The 17,685-nt window shown below is 41.2% G+C and overlaps 1 protein-coding gene, 1 non-coding gene and 1 pseudogene across 2 annotated transcripts in view; 1 reads left to right on the top strand and 2 right to left on the bottom strand.

Annotated features, from left to right (window-relative positions):
* Window positions 1-17,685, bottom strand: part of LOC122450481 (fatty acid desaturase 2-like protein FADS2B) — a 914,319-nt gene that overhangs the window by 659,669 nt on the left and 236,965 nt on the right. The gene's annotated exons all lie outside the window — the stretch shown is intronic.
* Window positions 7,377-17,685, top strand: part of LOC122450483 — a 41,580-nt pseudogene continuing 31,271 nt past the window's right edge.
* Window positions 14,377-14,482, bottom strand: LOC122450646. Its single transcript, XR_006272152.1, has one exon. It is a non-coding gene; the product is annotated as a U6 spliceosomal RNA (small nuclear RNA).

Consider the following 17,685-nt stretch of genomic DNA (forward strand, 5'->3'; position numbering starts at 1 on the left):
CTCCCTCTGTCGTCCCCTTCTCCTCCTGCCTTCAATCTTTCCCAGCATCAGAGTCTTTTCCAGTGAGTCGACTCTTTGCATGACGTGGCCAAAGTATTGGAGTTTCAGCTTCAGCAACAATGCTTCCAATGAACACCCAGGACTGATCTCCTTTAGGATGGACTGGGTGGATCTCCTTGCAATCCAAGGGACTCTCAAGAGTCTTCTCCAACACCACAGTTCAAAAGCATCAATTTTTCGGCGCTCAGTTTTCTTCACAGTACAACTCTCACATCCATACATGACCACTGGAAAAACCATAGCCTTGACCAGATGGACCTTTGTTGGAAAAGTAATGTCTCTGCTTTTTAATATGCTATCTAGGTTGATCATAACTTTCCTTCCAAGGAGTAAGTGTCTTATAATTTCATGGCTGCAGTCACCATCTGCAGTGATTTTGGAGAACAAAAAATAAAGTCAAACACTGTTTCCACAGTCTCCCAATCTATTTCCCATGAAGTGATGGGACCAGATGCTATGGCGTTAGTTTTCTGAATGTTCAGCTTTAAGCCAACTTTTTCACTCTCCTCTTTCACTTTCATCAACAGGCTCTAGAGTTCTTCTTCACTCTGCCATAAGGGTGGTGTCATCTGCATATCTGAGGTTATTGATATTTCTCCCGGCAATCTTGATTCCAGCTTGTGCTTCTTCCAGCCCAGCATTTCTCATGATGTACTCTGCATAATTTAAAAAAGCAGGGTGTCAATATACAGCCTTGACATACTCCTTTTCCTATTTGGAACCAGTCTGTTGTTCCATGTCCAGTTCAAACTGTTGCTTCCTAACCTGCATACAGGTTTCTCAAGAGGCAGGTCAGGTGGTCTGGTATTCCCATCTCTTTCAAAATTTTCCACAGTTTATTGTGATCCACACAGTCGAAGGCTTTGGTTTAGTCAATAAAGCAGAAACAGATGTTTTTCCGGAACTCTCTTGCTTTTTCAATGATCCAGTGGATGTTGCCAATTTGATCTCTGGTTCCTCTGCCTTTTCTAAAATCAGCTTGAACATCTGGAAGTTCACAGTTCACATATTGCTGAAGCCTGGCTTGAAGAATTTTGAGCATTACTTTTCTAGCGTGTGAGATGAGTGCAATTGTGTGATAGTTGGAGCATTCTTAGGGATTGTGTTTCTTAGGGATTGGAATGAAATCTGACCTTTTCCAGTCCTGTGGCCACTGCTGAGTTTTCCAAATTTTCTGGCATATTGAGTGCAGCACTTTCACAGCATCATCTTTCAGGTTTTGAAATAGCTCAACTGGAATTCCATCACCTCCACTAGCTTTGTTTGTAGTGATGCTTTCTTAGGCACACTTAACTTCACATTCCAGGATGTCTGGCTCTAGGTGAGTGACACACCATCGTGATTATCTGGGTCATGCAGATTTTTTTTGGTACAGTTCTTCTGTGTATTCTTGCCACCTCTTAATATCTTCTGCTTCTGTTAGGTCCATACCATTTCTGTCCTTTATTGAACCCATCTTTGCGTGAAATGTTCCCTTGATATCTCTAATTTTCTTGAAGAGATCTCTAGTCTTTCCCATTCTGTTGTTTCCCTCCTTCTCTTTGCATTGATCACTGAGGAAGGCTTTCTTATCTCTCCTGGCTATTCTTTGGAACTCTGCATTCAAATGGGAATATCTTTCCTTTTCTCCTTTGCTTTTCGCTTCTCTTCTTTTCACCTCTATTTGTAAGGCCTCCTCTGACAACCATTTTGCCTTTTTGCATTTCTTTTCCATGGGGATGGTCTTGATCCCTGTCTCCTGTGCAATGTCATGAACCTCCGTCCATAGTTCATCAGGCACTCTGTCTGTCAGATCTAGTCCCTTAAATGTATTTCTCACTGCCACTGTATAGTCATAAGGGATTTGATTTAGGTCATACCTGAATGGTCTAGTGGTTTTCTCCACTTTCTTTAGTTTAAGTCTGAGTTTGGCAATAAGGAGTTCATGATCCAAGCCACAGTCAGCTCCCAGTATTGTTTTTGCTGACTGTATAGAGCTTCTCCATCTTTGGCTGCAAAGAATATAATCAATCTGATTTTGGTGTTGACCATCTGGTGATGTCCATGTGTAGAGTCTTCTCTTGTGTTGTTGGAAGAGGGTGTTTGCTATGTCCAGTGAATTATGTTGGCCAAACTCTATTAGCCTTTGCCCTGCTTCATTCTGTACTCCAAGGCCAAATACGCCTGTTACTCCCAGTGTTTCTTGACTTCCTACTTTTGCATTCCAGTCCCCCATAATGAAAAGGACATCTTTTTTGGGTGTTAGTTCTAAAACGTCTTGTAGGTCTTCATAGAACCATTCAACTTCAGCTTCTTCAGCGTTACTGGTTGTGGCATAGGCTTGGATTAATCAAACCATTATGGTATCATAATTAATCATGGTATCATTAATACCATGATATTGAATGATTTGCCTTGAAAACAAACAGAGATCTTTCTGTCATTTTTGAGATTGCATCCAAGTACTGAATTTTGGACTCTTTTGTTGACCATGATGGCTACTCCATTTCTCCTAAGGGATCCCTGCCCACAGTAGTAGATATAAGGGTCATCTGAGTTAAAGTCACCCATTCCAGTCCATTTTAGTTCACTGATTCCTAGAATGTCAACATTCACTCTTGCCATCTCCTGTTTGACCACTTCCAATTTGCCTTGATTCATGGACCTAACATTTCAGGTTCCTATGCAATACTGCTCTTTATAGCATTGGACCTTGCTTCTATCACCAGTCACATCCACAACTGGGTATTGCTTTTGCTTTGGCTCCATCCCTTCATTCTTTCTGGAGTTATTTATCCACTGATCTCCAGTAGCATATTGGGCACCTACTGACCTGGGGAGTTCCTCTCTCAGTATCCTATCATTTTGTCTTTTCATACAGCTCATGGGGTTCTCAAGGCAAGAATACTGAAGTGGTTTGCCATTCCCTTCTCCAGTGGACCACATTCTGTCAGACCTCTCCACCATGACCCGACCGTCTTGGGTGACCCCACACGGCATGGCTTAGTTTCATTGAGTTAGACAAGGCTGTGGTCCTGTGATCAGATTGGCTAGTTTTCTGTGATTATGGTTTTAGTGTGTCTGCCCTCTGATGCCCTCTTGCGACACCTACCGTCTTACTTGGGTTTCTCTTACCTTGGACGTGGGTTACCTGTTAACGGCTGCTCCAACAAAACGCAGCCGCTGCTCCTTACCTAGGACGAAGGGTATCTTCTCACAGCCGCCCCTTCTGACTTTGAACGTGGAGAAGCTCCTCTCTGCCCTCCTGCGCCCGCGCAGCCGCTGCTTCTTGGAGATGGGGTTGCTCCTCTTGGCAGCCGCCCCTGACCTCGGACGTGGGGTAGGTCGTCTCGGCCGCCACCGGTGACCTCAGAGTGGGGAAGCTCCTCTGCGCCACTCTTGCGCTGTCGCAGCCTGGCACTCTCGGGGTAATAGCTAATTCCAAAAGAAGTTCCCTGGCTCAGCCGGAGCTGAGTAGCTCTCCTGAATCAGCCTCTGTGGCTTAGAGGAGAAGGGTCACATTACAGAGACATAGTTGTTCCAATTGAACTACATCATCAGAGGCTGCGCAATTCTTCAATGGCACTTCTCTGAGGACAGTTCATTTGGGCTGCTTACTGTTTGAAAATGGCTCTGCTCAAATAATTAAGCTCTTATAGTAATTCTTTCATTATTCACTCATAAAGCATTTATTATGCATTGACCTGGTCCCAAGGATAAAAAGAAGCAAGAATTGTCTAGAGATTAGCAGTGAAGGCAAACAGGCCCATATGAACATTAGTCGGTAGTGAAATATTCTAAGTACCAAGAAAACACAAGAGACTTAAAGAAATATTCAGGTTTCCTTAAATGAGTCTTAATGGATATATAGATGTTTTCCTGGCCAGGTAAAGTAAGAAGGTTCCCAAACAAAGCATAATGCAGAAACAAAGTTTTTGTGCAGCAGAAGGAAGTTTCACGGTTAAGTGTAACTGTGGCTAGCAGATTAGTCATTGTGTAAATGATTTGCCAGTCCTGCCACTGTGAGTTGTGTAAATAACAGAAAGTTACTCAAGTTTTAGTGTGTCTCATAGGATTGTTGTGAGAATTCACCTCTCTAATGCAACTGAACGGTTTAGAATGCTGCTGATACATCTTTGGTGCTTAATAAATGTTTTATTATTGTTCAGTTCAGTTAAGTCACTCAGTCGTGTCCAACTCTTTGTGACCCAATGAGCTGCAGCAGGTCAGGCCTCCCTGTGCATCACCAACTCCTGGAGTTCACCCAAATTCATGTCCATTGAGTCGGTGATGCCATCCAACCATCTCATCCTCTGTCATCCCCTTTTCCTCCTGCCATCAATCTTTCCCATCATCAGGGTCTTTTCAAATGAGTCTGCTCTTTGCATCAGGTGGCCAAGGTATTGGAGTTTCAGCTTCAGCATCAGTCCTTTCAATGAACATCCAGGACTGATCTCCTTTAGGATGGACTGGTTGTTACCATTGTCAAATCATGATCACCATCATTTCGAACAAATGTTCTGTTCCTGGGTGTGTTTCTCTTACTTGTGAGAGGAGAGCCCATTTTGTTTATCATCATACCACAAATATTGTGATTTGGATGTGGCCCAGGTGCAAAGGAGTAAGTTCAAAGATCACAAACATTAGGTTACTGACAAGGTCATGGTAGATGCCATAGACTTAGCAGAGGAAATTCATTCTTCAAAAAACCACATGCTGTTTTTACATAATCATATACTCCCACCTTGAATTACCAATTCTACTTGGTTTCATAAAAAATTTTTACTGGCAATACCTGTCATTCAGCCCAGTCCCCACCATGGAGTCTATAAACAAGAATCTAACTTCATTCTTTCAGAATAATGTTCCAAAGCATGAGCCAATCTCAAAAACACAACACCACACCACAGAGACAGCTAAATTCCAACTTTAGAATTTTTTCCTGTGTATTCTTAGGACATTGGCTCAAGGGATGAGACCAACACTCCCTTAAGTTTTAGTAGGAGTTAGAGAATTGTTTCTATCCCTGCCAATGCTTTATCTCTTCAGTCAATTACCAACCATGAGGACAATATCATTTTGAACCAGAAAAACCAATCCCCAAGCCATTATCTTTGTTGATTCTAAGCCACAACTGAACGACAAATACTGAGCCCACACTCTAGGGCCAACAAGACACCTGCTGAAGCCTGTGAGCCTAGAGTCCACACTGCCCAGCAAGGAAGCCACTTCAACAAAGAGTACCCCTTGCTCACTGCAACTCGAGAAAGCCCATGCTCAGCAATGAAGACCAAGCACAGCAAAAAATAAAATAAGTAACTAACTAAAAATAAACAAATAGGACCTACTTAAAAGCTTTCCACAGCAAAAGAAACCACCAACAAAACAAAAAAGCAACTTACTGAATGGAAGAAAATATTTGCAAATGATAAGAGCAAAAAGAGATCCAAACGACTCAACATAAATGGCTCATGCAACTTAACATCCAAAAAACAAACAACCAAGTTAAAATATGGGCAGAAGAATTGAATAGACATTTTTCCAAAGAAGATATGCCAACAGAAATATGAAAAGATGCTCAATATTTCTGATCATCAGGGAAATGCAAATCAAAACCATAATGAGGATTGAAGAAAAGGAAAAAAGAAAGAAAAGACAAAACCCCAAATTGTAAATAGAAACAAGAACAAAATAACACACACACACACACATAAGAAATGAAAACAGAACCAAAAACAAAACAAAACAAAAAAACAAAACACAAGGGAACAACTAAAGAAACCAAAAAGGAAATCAAACAACTTTTAAAAAGCTAAAAATAAATAAATAAAACAAAACCAAAGCAGAGTGTCAACTGAAGAATACAGTGAAGAACACAAAACAGATAAAAATGATCAGGAATCATTAAAAGATAATTAAAATGATTGAAAGGTGAAATCTTAACACTTTTGGAAATAGCGATGGCCCTTGACAATTTGGACTTCCCTGGTGGCTCAGATGGCAAAGCATCTGCCCGCAATGTGGGGGAGACCCAGGTTCAACCCCTGGATTGGGAAGATCCCCTGGAGAAGGAAATGGCAACCCACTCCAGATTCTTGTCTGGAAAACCCCATGGACAGAGGACCCTGGTAGGCTACAGTCCATGGGGTTGCAAAGACTTGGACGCAACTGAGCAACTTCATTTTCTTGAGAACATTATACTAAGTGAAAAATCAAGTAGAGAAAGACAGCTACCATATGATTTCACTTCTTTATGGAATACAGAAATGAAATAAGTTAAAAATAAACATACAGAACAGTGCAGTGTCTACTCTAGTGGAAGAACTGGGAGGACGGTAAAGTGGGTAAAGAAGGTCAACTGTATGGTGACTGATGGAAAATAAAACTTTTGGTGGTGAGCGTGCTGTAGTGTTTCAGAAGGTGAAATATAATTTTCCACACTGAAATTTATATAATGTTATAAACCAATGTAACCTCAATTGGGTGTTGCAAACATTTTAAAGTCACAATGCTTTCTTCAGAAATGTAAACCCTTGGGGAGAAAGCCCAACGGTCAGAAGCGCACTCCGCTGTGTGACTCGGGCGCGCGCACCTGGTTCCGTGGCAACCAGAAAGGGGGACGGAGATGCGAGGGGTGTGGTCGTGCCCGCGGCTGATTCTTGCTGATGTATGGCAGAGAGCCAGAAAATTCTCTAAAGTATTTATGCTTCAGTTCAAAAACAGAATTTTTTTTTTTTTTTAAGTAATCTGAGAAAACCAGAATAAAAGGAAAATTTCCAATCTTAACAACAACCAGGAAAGAACATTTCCCAATTCCAGGAGGCGTTCATATCCTCCTAAAGGTTTTAAAATCTTCTGCTCATGTGTTGAATGAAAACAACTGTTCCTTTCAGAGACATGGGGGAGAGCTAATGCACCTGACCCAGCGTGATGCCAGTGTAGGCGGTCAGCAGACAGGGAGCCCAGCCTCTCCTTCCAGGGTCAGGCCACACCATCCTCTGGGCTGTGATTGGCTCCAGCTTTTGACTAAGGGAAGTTTAATGATGAATAAGAATGCTGCTAAAAGGTCAGTCAGCAGGGAGAGAAAAACTGAAGAGAGAAAGGTAGACTAATGTTCTAGGTGGTGGGGGAAGGTAGTCCGGTCTTCATCAGGACAAAAAAGATTCAGGACAGAGAAGTGAGACCCTGGGAAGGAGCTCACTATCAGGTTTGCCAAGAGTCAAGTTGGCTAAAAAGTTTTCTGTGTAGGCTTCTTTCTTCATGGAATAAAAGGAGAGGGAAAAGGTCATTCTGTAGTTCAATCAGGTGAGAATTAAAATTCTAAAAGTACAAAGACAATGACGTTTGAAGAAAAGCCTGAGAGCCTTGTAGATGAGAACCAGATGTACCTAGGTGTGAGGCATCAGGCAAACGGGAAACCAGGAGAAAGTGGGAAAGCCAAGTTCTCTGCAAGGCAGGAGGCAAATGAGAAATGCGACTTGCCCAGAAAAAGCCTCAACAGGTACACCTGGCAGGAGATCCAGAGACACAGTCAGGAGACTGACCAGTGGCTGGTGATCAATCGCAAGGTCTACGATGTTACTGGCTGGGCGGACAGGCATCCCGGTGGGCGCAAGGTCCTCAACTACTACGCTGGGGAAGACGTCACGGTAAGGAACTTGAAGTCTGCCCTCTCTCTCTGTTCCAGCGGCTGGGTGGTTGGGACCTTAGCCGTCTTTCCAAAAGCATTTCAAGTATGTGTTCAAGCTCCATGATCACTCATCTCCTCCCAAACCAATTTTTCAGGACTCCTATCCAGCAAAACTTGAAAGCTAATTGAGCCTGAAGGTCTAGCTATTATTTACACTAGGTTTGGGGTGGGCTCAGATGCTGACAGTAGGTACTCTGTGTATTTCAGATTTTGGTTTTTGTTCTTGGCATTATGTTTTTTTGTTTTGTTTTGTTTTGAAATGGAGTCATTGTCTTATAAGAAGAAAGCTACAAATAGGTGAGTAAAATCTGGAAAAAAAGGTTTTCACTCAAGTAGAAATTTCTCAGACTCCTACAACTAGAGTGCCTGAAACAGACAACATTTCATCTGGTGAGCATCAAAATGTTGAACGATGTTGAAGGCGTACAGTGACACAGGCTTTTAGACTTTGTAGAGTTCTTTTTTGTCGTGTAGTTCATTAAGTGTGATACAGGTAATACAATCACTTTTATGGAAAAAGTAACTGAAATCAGAGTGGTTAAGTGACTGACCCAAGTTCACCCAGCCAGCAGATCTCAAATTCAAAACACTTATTTTTCTTAACTTTCAGTCTTAACCACTTTCCTTCACTGTTTTTCCTAATAACTCCCATCCAACAAAATAGCTGAAAAAATAGACTTTCAAGGGATACCTAAAATACCACGTGTCATGTGTGTTAAGTCGCTTCAGCTGCGTCCAACTCTTTGCGACCCTATGGACCACATCCGGCCAGGCACCTCTGTCCTCGGGATTCTCCAGGCGTGAATACTGGAGTGGGTTGCCATGCTCTTTTCCAGGGGATCTTCCCTACCCAGGGATTGAACCTGTATCTCTTACCTCTCCAGCACTGGCAGGAGTGTTCTTTACCATCAGCATCATTTGCAAAGCCCAAAGACACCATCAGTTCAGTTCAGTTCAGTCACTCAGTCGTGTCCGACTCTTTGCGACCCCATGAATCACAGCATGCCAGGCCTCCCTGTCCATCACCAACTCCCAGAGTTTACTCAAACTCATGTCCATTGAGTCGGTGATGCCATCCAGCCATCTCATCTTCTGTCGTCCCCTTATCCCCCGCCCCCAATCCCTCCCAGAATCAGGGTATTTTCCAATGAGTCATCTCTTCGCATGAGGTGGTCAAAGTATTTGAGTTTCAGCTTCAGCATCAGTACTTCCAATGAACATCCAGGACTGATAGACATATTCAAATGCATGACCTCACTTAAACCTCATCATAAGGAAAGTGAACGGTATTCCCATGTTAAAGATGGAAAAACTGATACTAAAACATTAAAATAATGTATCTCAGAGCACACAAATAACAGTGACAAATTTTTAAATCAGGTAGGTTTTTTTTACCATAAAGCCCTTTATAGCTGATCTTAAAAATAAAGTTTCCATTTAATATTGAAGAGGGAGGTTTCTCAAATCTTAAATGCATTTGGGAATCCATTCTAAAATATTCTATAAGAAAGTTGATTTTAGCCCAATTAGAAACTTTTTCTCCACATTATACACATGAGGAAATGGAGAATAAAAGGTGTTAAATAAACTAATTCAAGATCAGAAAATTAGCATATTACAGAGTAGAAACTTAGATTTTTTTTTTTTTTTTATGTTTTCCTTGTTGTTTTCACGTTAGTATATAATTTTTCCAACTGGTTTCAAAGCATAGGATTAAAAATATTGATTCATGAAACTCTGCTCTGTGAGTGTTACCTGACTGATAAAAACAGAATACACAAACATATGGCAAGTTTGCAAAAAAAGAAATATTTTGTTTTTTTGACAATAGCAACATCTTCTTTCCACAATCCTCATTTCCCTCCGATTTCTCAACTTCTCTGTCTAATCAGGGTTTTCTACCATCTTCTCATCTTGATTCTCCAGTCAGAGGAATGCCTTTCTTGAGCAGACCCTTCGATATTCCACCACTCTGGTCTGATCTGATATTTTTAAAACAAAACTCCACGTTTTCCTGGGAAAGGAAAAGCTTGTGAGCTTGTGGGCCATGATGGGAATCTCACATGTGTCAGGAAGACCCTAGGAAGCCAGAGAGCTGAGGATAGAAGAAGCCAAGTGACAAGCATTTGTGCAAGAATCAGGGGAAAGATGAACAAAAATAAAGGGAAAAAATACTTGTTGATGTATGACAGAAAACCACAAAATTCTGTAAAGCAATTATACTTCACTTAAAAAAAATGTGACAAAAAAAGGAAAAAAATACCACAGATCTCATCTCCACAACACAAAGAAAATATGGATGATGCTTTTCTAACAAAAGTCACAGAATCAGCTCAGAGGATGTGTTAGAAAATACGTGTCTTCAACCACCTTGGATATAACTGATAAATGTTGCTTGCAGGAAGCAGCTCAGCTGATGAATTTGTCATTTGCTGGTGAGTTTTTACCTCCCAGAAGTTAGAGAAAGACCATGATTCTGCATTCAATTCTAGTCAACAAGGAAGAATTGATTAATAAAATAGAAATGATCAGAACTTTATGGGAAAATACCCACGACACTTTAGGATTTGTGTCTTGAGTATGAATACCCTGAGCATGCTCAGTCATGTACCCTAGATTTTAGAAGGCAGATCCAGAATGTTAAAAGTCTCCAGAGGATGATGGCTAGAGAAGAATGGAAGTGTGCCAGGAGAACTCTGACAACCATGGTATTCCATGGCCACTCAGAAAACATGGAGCCTGAGGTGCGGTGTACTGGTTATATAACCCTGGGAAAGTCACTGAAATGCTCTGGAACTCAGCTTCATCATCTGCATAATGGGAATGACCTTACCCATCTAACTGGTAAATGAGACTAAAGCTTGTATAGTGTTTAGCATAATATCAGATGCACATTTCATTAAACACTAACTATTGTTATTCATATCACAGCATCCATAGCCTCAGAGATGTGATTCACATTTTCTGTTTACCACCTGCTTAGAAGTCCTGATTGTTTGTTGCCAACTGGGAACAGAGGAATACTTGGTGGAGAAACGGCATGTTCTCTAGGGAAGGAGAGAAGGACATTAAGTCAGAGAACCTGAGGTCAAATGCTCTCTCTCTACAGCCTAAAAAGTGTTTGTCGGCTGTGCCCTGAAGGGCAAATGTGCACCAAATATGATCTCTGTGCACAAGCCCTGGACCATAGCTGCACCTGCCCAGAGGGGGCATCTTTCCTTATTTACATAGAAACTCTTCTTTAAGCCTCCATCCTTCTCATGAAAAGTACATAATGATACCAAGGTAATTTGTTCCATAGGGTCACTCATTCATTCATTCATTCATGTGGTGAATCATTCTAAAACTTTTTGTGGTGTCCACTGTAATGATTAAGAGTACAAATTTGGGGATGAAAGAGGTGTGGTTTGTATCTGGGCTGCACCACTTACCAGGAATGTCCTGAGAAGCTTTGCTGAAGCACTTGGAACCTCAGCTCCTTTATCTAGAAAGTGGGATAATGATACTTCTATCTTAGTATGGTGTCAAAGTCAGCAGAGATAAAATAAAGGTTTTCTTCTTATACCTGGCACAGATTAAGCACTCAAATATGACATTATCAGTTAATTTTTCTAAGATAAGTTGTCATTTTTTCCAAGGAATTTTACTAGAGTTAGTTAATTCAGTCACTCAGTTGTGTCCAACTTTTTGTGACCCCATGGACTGCAGCACAACAGGCCTGCCTGTCCATCACCAACTCCCAGAATTCACTTAAACTCATGTCCATTGAATCAGTGATGCCATCCAACCACCTCATCCTCTGTCATCCTCTTCCCCTCCTGCCTACAATCTTTCCTAGCATCACGGTCTTATCAAATGAGTCAACTCTTTGCATCAGGTGGCAAAACCACTGAAGTTTCAGCTTCAATATCAGTCCTTCTAATGAACACCCAGGACTGATCTCCTTTAGGATGGACTGGTTGGATCTCCTCGCAGTCCAAGGGACTCTCAAGAGTCTTCTCCAACACCACTGTTCAAAAGCATCAATACCTTAGTGCTCAGCTTTCTTTATAGTCCAACTCTCACATCCATACATGACTCCTGGGAAAAAACCCATAACCTTGAGTAGATGGACCTTGTTGGCAAAGTAACATCTCTGCTTTTTAACATGCTCTCTAGGTTGGTGATAACTTTTCTCCCAAGGAATAAGTGTCTTTTAATTTCATGGCTGCAGTCACCACCTGCAGTGATTTTGGAGCCCCCAAAAATAAAGTCAGCCACTGTTTCCAATGTTTCCCCATCTATTTGCCATGAAGTGATGGGACCGGATGCCATGACCTTAGTTTTCTGAATGTTGAACTTTAAGCCAACTTTTTCACTCTCCTCTTTCACTTTCATCAAGAGGCTCTTTAGTTCTTCTTCACTTTCTGCCATAAAGGTGGTGTCATCTTCATATCTGAGGTTATTGATATTTCTCCCAGCAATCTTGATTCCAGCTTCTGCTTCATCCAGCCCAGAGTTTTTCATGATGTATTCTGCATTTAAGTTAAACAAGCAGGGTGACAATATACAGCCTTGACGAACTCCTTTTCCTATTTCGAACCAGTCTGTTGTTCCTTGTCCAGTTCTAACTGTTGCTTCCTGACCTTCATAAAGATTTCTCAAAAGCCAAGTCTGGTGATCTGGTATTCCCAACTCTTTCAGAATTTTCCACAGTTGATTGTGATCCACACAGTCAAAGGCTTTGGCATTGTCAATAAAGCAGAAATAGATGTTTTTCTGGAACTCTCTTACTTTTTCAATAATCCAGCAGATGTTTGCCTCCAGTCCCTATACCTTTTATGAATCCAGCTTGAACATCTGGAATTTCACAGTTCATGCAATATTGAAGCCTGACTTGGAGAATGTTGAGCATTACTTTACTAGCATGTGAGACGAGTGCATTGTGCAGTAGTTTGAGCATTCTTTGACATTGTCTTTCTTTGGGATAGGAATGAAAACTCACCTTTTCCAGTCCTGTGGTCACTGCTATGTTTTCTAAATTTGCTGGCAAATGAGTGCAACACTTTCATAACATCATCTTTTAGGATTTGAAGTAGCTCAACTGGAATTCCATCACCTCCACTAGCTTTGTTCATAGTGATGCTTCCTAAGGCCCACATGACTTCACATTCCAGGATGTCTGGCTCTAAGTGAGTGGCAACACCACCATGATTATCTGGGTTGTGAAGATTTTTTGGACAGTATGTCTGTGTATCCTTGCCATGTTTTCTTCATATTTTTTGCTTCTGTTAGGTTCATATGATTTCTGACCTTTATTGAGCACATCATTGCATGAAATGTTCCCTTGGTATCTCTAACTTTCTCAAAGAGATCTCTAGTCTTTCCCAATCTATTGTTTTCCTCTATTTCTTTGCACTGATCACCAAGGAAGCCTTTCTTATCTCTTCTTACTATTCTTTGGAACTCTGCATTCAAATTGGTATATCTCTCCTTTTCTCCTTTGCTTTTCACTTCTCTTCTTTTCACAGCTATTTCTAAGGCCTCCTCAGAGAGCCATTTTACTTTTTTGCATTTCTTTTTCTTGGGGATGGTCTTGAATCCTGTCTCATGTACAATGTCACGAACCTCCATCCATAGTTCATCAGGCACTCTGTCTGTCAAATCTAGTCCCTTAAATCTATTTCTCACTTCCACTGTATAATTGTAAGGGATTATATTTAGGTCATGCCAGAAAGATCTAGTGGTTTTCCCCACTTTCCTCAATTTAAGTCTGAATTTGGCAATAAGGAGTTCATGATCTGAGCCACAGGCAGATCCCAGTCTTGCTTTTGCTGACTCTATAGAGCTTCTCAAACTTTGGCTGCAAAGAATATAATATATCTGATTTCGATGTTGATGATCTGGTGATGTCCATCTGTAGAGTCCTCTCTTGTGTTGTTGGAAGAGGGTAAGTCTATTATACAACGCACAGGCACATGAATTCCTGTTATTGCATGTATTGTTTACCTGATATTTTTAAAATTGTAGGATTTGAAATTAATGCACAATGCTAATATATAAAATCAAGGCTCAGATCTTCTCACCTGGAAAAGCTTACCTATGAAAGTCCAACAAGAGGAATTAATTATATGGATTACAATACATCCAATGAAGCATGCTGCATGCTAAGTTGTGCTGAGTTGCTTCAGTCATGTCTGACTCTGGGCAACACTATGGACTCTAGCCCAAGGCTCCTCTGTCCTTGGCGATTCTCCAGGCAACAATACTGGAGTCGATTGTCCTGCCCTCCTACTGGGGAATCTTCCCTACCCAGGGATCGAACCTGCATCTCTTATGTCTCCTGCGTTGGCAGGAGGGTTCTTTTCTGCTAGTGCCACCTGGAAAGTCCCAAGTTTTATATAAGTTAGTTGACAATATTTCTGGGCTCCACAAAAGATGTAAACACAATCTTGTGAGGTGTGCACAAGAGTAGAATGTTCAGAACAAAGAAGTCAGGGTTATCACCCAATGTGCATGGTCAGCCACCTCCTTGTGTCTAAACATCACACTCTGAGAGGGACACTGAGAAACTCAAGCTCTTCATCAGAGTAAAAATCCAATATGACAGGAAAAATATGACAAAAGCCAAGAGGAAATATAGCAAAATGTGTTTCTTTTTTTTTTTTTTAAATATGGAACGCTTCACGAATTTGCATGTTATCCTTGCCAGGGGCCATGCTAATCTTCTCTGTATCGTTCCAATTTTAGTATATGTGCTGCCGAAGCGAGCACCAAAATGTGTTTCAACTGCTTGGAAGAATGCAAGGGCAAAGAGGATAGAGCTGTGTGAAAGTCCAAAAGAGTCAGCCATGTGGAATCAACAGAGGCAAGGCCTGGGCCAGGGAAGAGAGGATGTGTACAGAGGTGGAATACTTATCAGGTTCACATCGTGAGTAAGCACCAGCAGAACAGGTGTCCCGGCTTGGCCACATTCTTTGCTTAGCACAATCCTGGTCAATATGATGGCTTGAGGATGAGAAGAGGAGAAGGAGAAAGAGAGGATGAAGGGTGTGGGAAGTAAAGAATGAGATAAGAGAAGGAGGAGGGGGAGAAAGGGTCTTGAGTTCTGAGCGAAGGACTCTGGATTTTACCATCACTGTAGGTCTTCTTCTCCTCCCACTGCAGGTAATGACACTTCTCTAGCCCAGCCTCCCTCCCTACACCCAGTCCTACAAGGAAACCAACCAGGATTCTGAGCTGCTTGTAAAAGGAAAGCTCTCATCAGTAATAACTGCATCTTTTGTGGGCTGTGAATATTTTTTTTTTAAATTAAACTTTAATTTGATTCTCATTTGAATGATGGTTCAAGTTGAAAAACAGGTACAAGAGTAAAGAGACAAGGGCAGTTAAAGTGCTAATGGGTGACAATGGCCATGAAGAGGAACTCTTTTTCAAATGCCAGCATGGAGGTTAAGTAAACGTTGAAGATCAAGAAGAGTAAGTCAAGGCAGAATGGATACAGGTATCTGAATGGCTGAATCCCTTTGCTGTCCACCTGAAATTATCACAACATTGTTAATAGGCTATGGTCCCATGTTAAAAAAAAAAAAAATTAAATAGTCAAAATGAAGGAAGGAGTCCAGGGAACAGGCTAAAGTCCTGAATAAGGCACTGACAACAGAAATGAGGATGAGGGGATGGATAACCAGGAGACATAACTTAAAACAGGGGATAAGTGGCTGGGTAAGTAAGCAGGAGTAAGGAGTCTAAACTGCCTGATGGATGACTCGTGTAGGTAGGTGGGTGGTAGTTGCCATTACGAGGTAATGAAGCCAGGAAGATGAACATGTTTGGTGGGGACAGTGGAGATAGAGAGTCTGGACTGGAGTTCAGGTAAGTATATCACAGGAAAAAATCTCAAATAATGAAAGTTCTCAAATAATAGAGTGAGTTATGACAAAAAAAGAATAACCCTCTGTTTATCCCTGAGGGTGGAGGGGAATCTTGGTGACTTCATGTAAACATTCTCCACTCCAAAGTGGATCTTTTCCAGAACGAAGGCACAGACTGTATTCTCCCCATAAATCAGCCTACTCAAAAATTGTGATCTTCCAGAAATACGAGGGACCTTGATGTAGCATTTGCCTTGAAACAGGTCAGATCTGAGAAGGAACCAGAAGAGAAATTACCAAAGATGTAGGAATGGGTGTCCGTGTTTGGGTATTGAATATTCTGGTGAGTTTCTGTTTCTTTGGCTGTGCTGCAAGGCGTGGGGGACCTTAGTTGCCCAACAGGGATGGACCCCACACCCCTCCATGGAAGCATGGAGTGTTAATCACCAAACTGACAGGACAGTCCCCTGGTGAACTTTTTGAGATAAGTAAATCAAAATCTATGTTCTAGTTATATTGATTTTGTGACTATATACATATATTCACTATGGATGCTTGTCTTTTTTCTGAATTTGTGGAAATTTCAACCCACTTCAGATGAACCAAATAATAATTATACAAAAATATCATCATTTAATGGCATCTGATTCCAAAGCTTAAGCTCTTTGATGCTAAGCTAAGTCTTCAGCAAGGTTTTGTAATGACTGAATAAATGAATGAAGGAATGAATGAGCCCATGTGGGAGAATAAGTAGTATCCACAGTTAGAAAACAAAACGAATCTTGAGAGATTAAGCATTTTCCGAATATAAACAACATCCTGCACTGCTCCCTATGCTGTATTTTGGTGTAAATTTTATAGGCACACACTTTGATTGACTGCAGAACAAGATTTGGCAAATAGAGTGTCTCCTGGATTTCAACCCACACATCCCTCTAGGCCAAATGCCTTGATGCAGGGCACAGCCTGTATACAGTAGTTAAAATTTAAGGACATAATTCTTCTCAGGCCTTCTCACTTTACATACTTGTCTCTCCCACTAGGGATCATACTGCTCTTCCAATAAAGGACAGTTTTCCATCCCCCGTTAAATAACAGCAAAAAATCAGCAGGATTTCCAGTCACTGTGAAAGCAAAGATAATCACACCTTTCCTCTGTGTTGATACTTTTGGGAAATAATCAGTCTTAAGAGGAGCTACAGTGTAAATTTATGAATAGGTTAGGAAATAGAGATGATGCTTGAGAAGTGAATCAAAAGATAACAGACAAAAATGAGAGAGTATAAAGTAGTTAAGAGGTCAGAAAATAGAGATGCTGAGAGCGGGGAAGAGACAGCAGTGCTTAAAACCCATATCCTTTGAACTCAATACTTCTCAACTTTCTCCTCGTTAGAGAAATCATATACTGCTCTATTCATTCACCCTTTCCCTTATTGATGAGACATCTCTTGATCCCATGTCATATTCCAGGCACAGCAAGAAACATCAGGTATAATTTAATCAATAGTGCATGGTCCCAGTCTTCAAAATAGCCAAAAGCCACTAAGAAGGCCTTTGTGAATACAGTTTCACTGCAACATCATTTGAAAAGCTTTAGGAACACAGTGTCATGGGAGCCCGGAAGAGATCATAAATAACTTTCCTGACTATATTAGGAAGGCATGTTTCATCTGGATGTTCAAGAATGAGAAGAAACTTTTTAAGTTGAAAAAATGGAGGAAAGCAGTCAAGGTAAAGGGAGCCGTATGTATCACGAAGCTTCAGAACTACACAGGGTCATGGAATGTTTATAGAACAGGGAGACTTACACTGGAAAGAGTGAGGCCTGAAGGGTGTCATGAGAGGCAAACCTGGAGAAGCTGGTTGGGGCCACAGACAAAGTGATGCATGTGATTAAAACCCAAGGTGGGAAACACCTTTACTAACTGCCTAGCATGCATATAGTGATCCCAAAACAATCTTCTGTCACCCTTCTTTCAGGAAAAGAACTGTTCATGTTAAGGCTGGAATTGATCTTCATGGCTTCCTGGCTTTAAAGCCACATAGACTGAGTTCAAATGCTGGCTCTCCCACATACTGTGGAAATGTCCTGAGATTTGGAGT

Source organism: Cervus canadensis, chromosome 11, assembly GCF_019320065.1.
Source record: "Cervus canadensis isolate Bull #8, Minnesota chromosome 11, ASM1932006v1, whole genome shotgun sequence".
Lineage (NCBI taxonomy): Eukaryota > Metazoa > Chordata > Mammalia > Artiodactyla > Cervidae > Cervus > Cervus canadensis.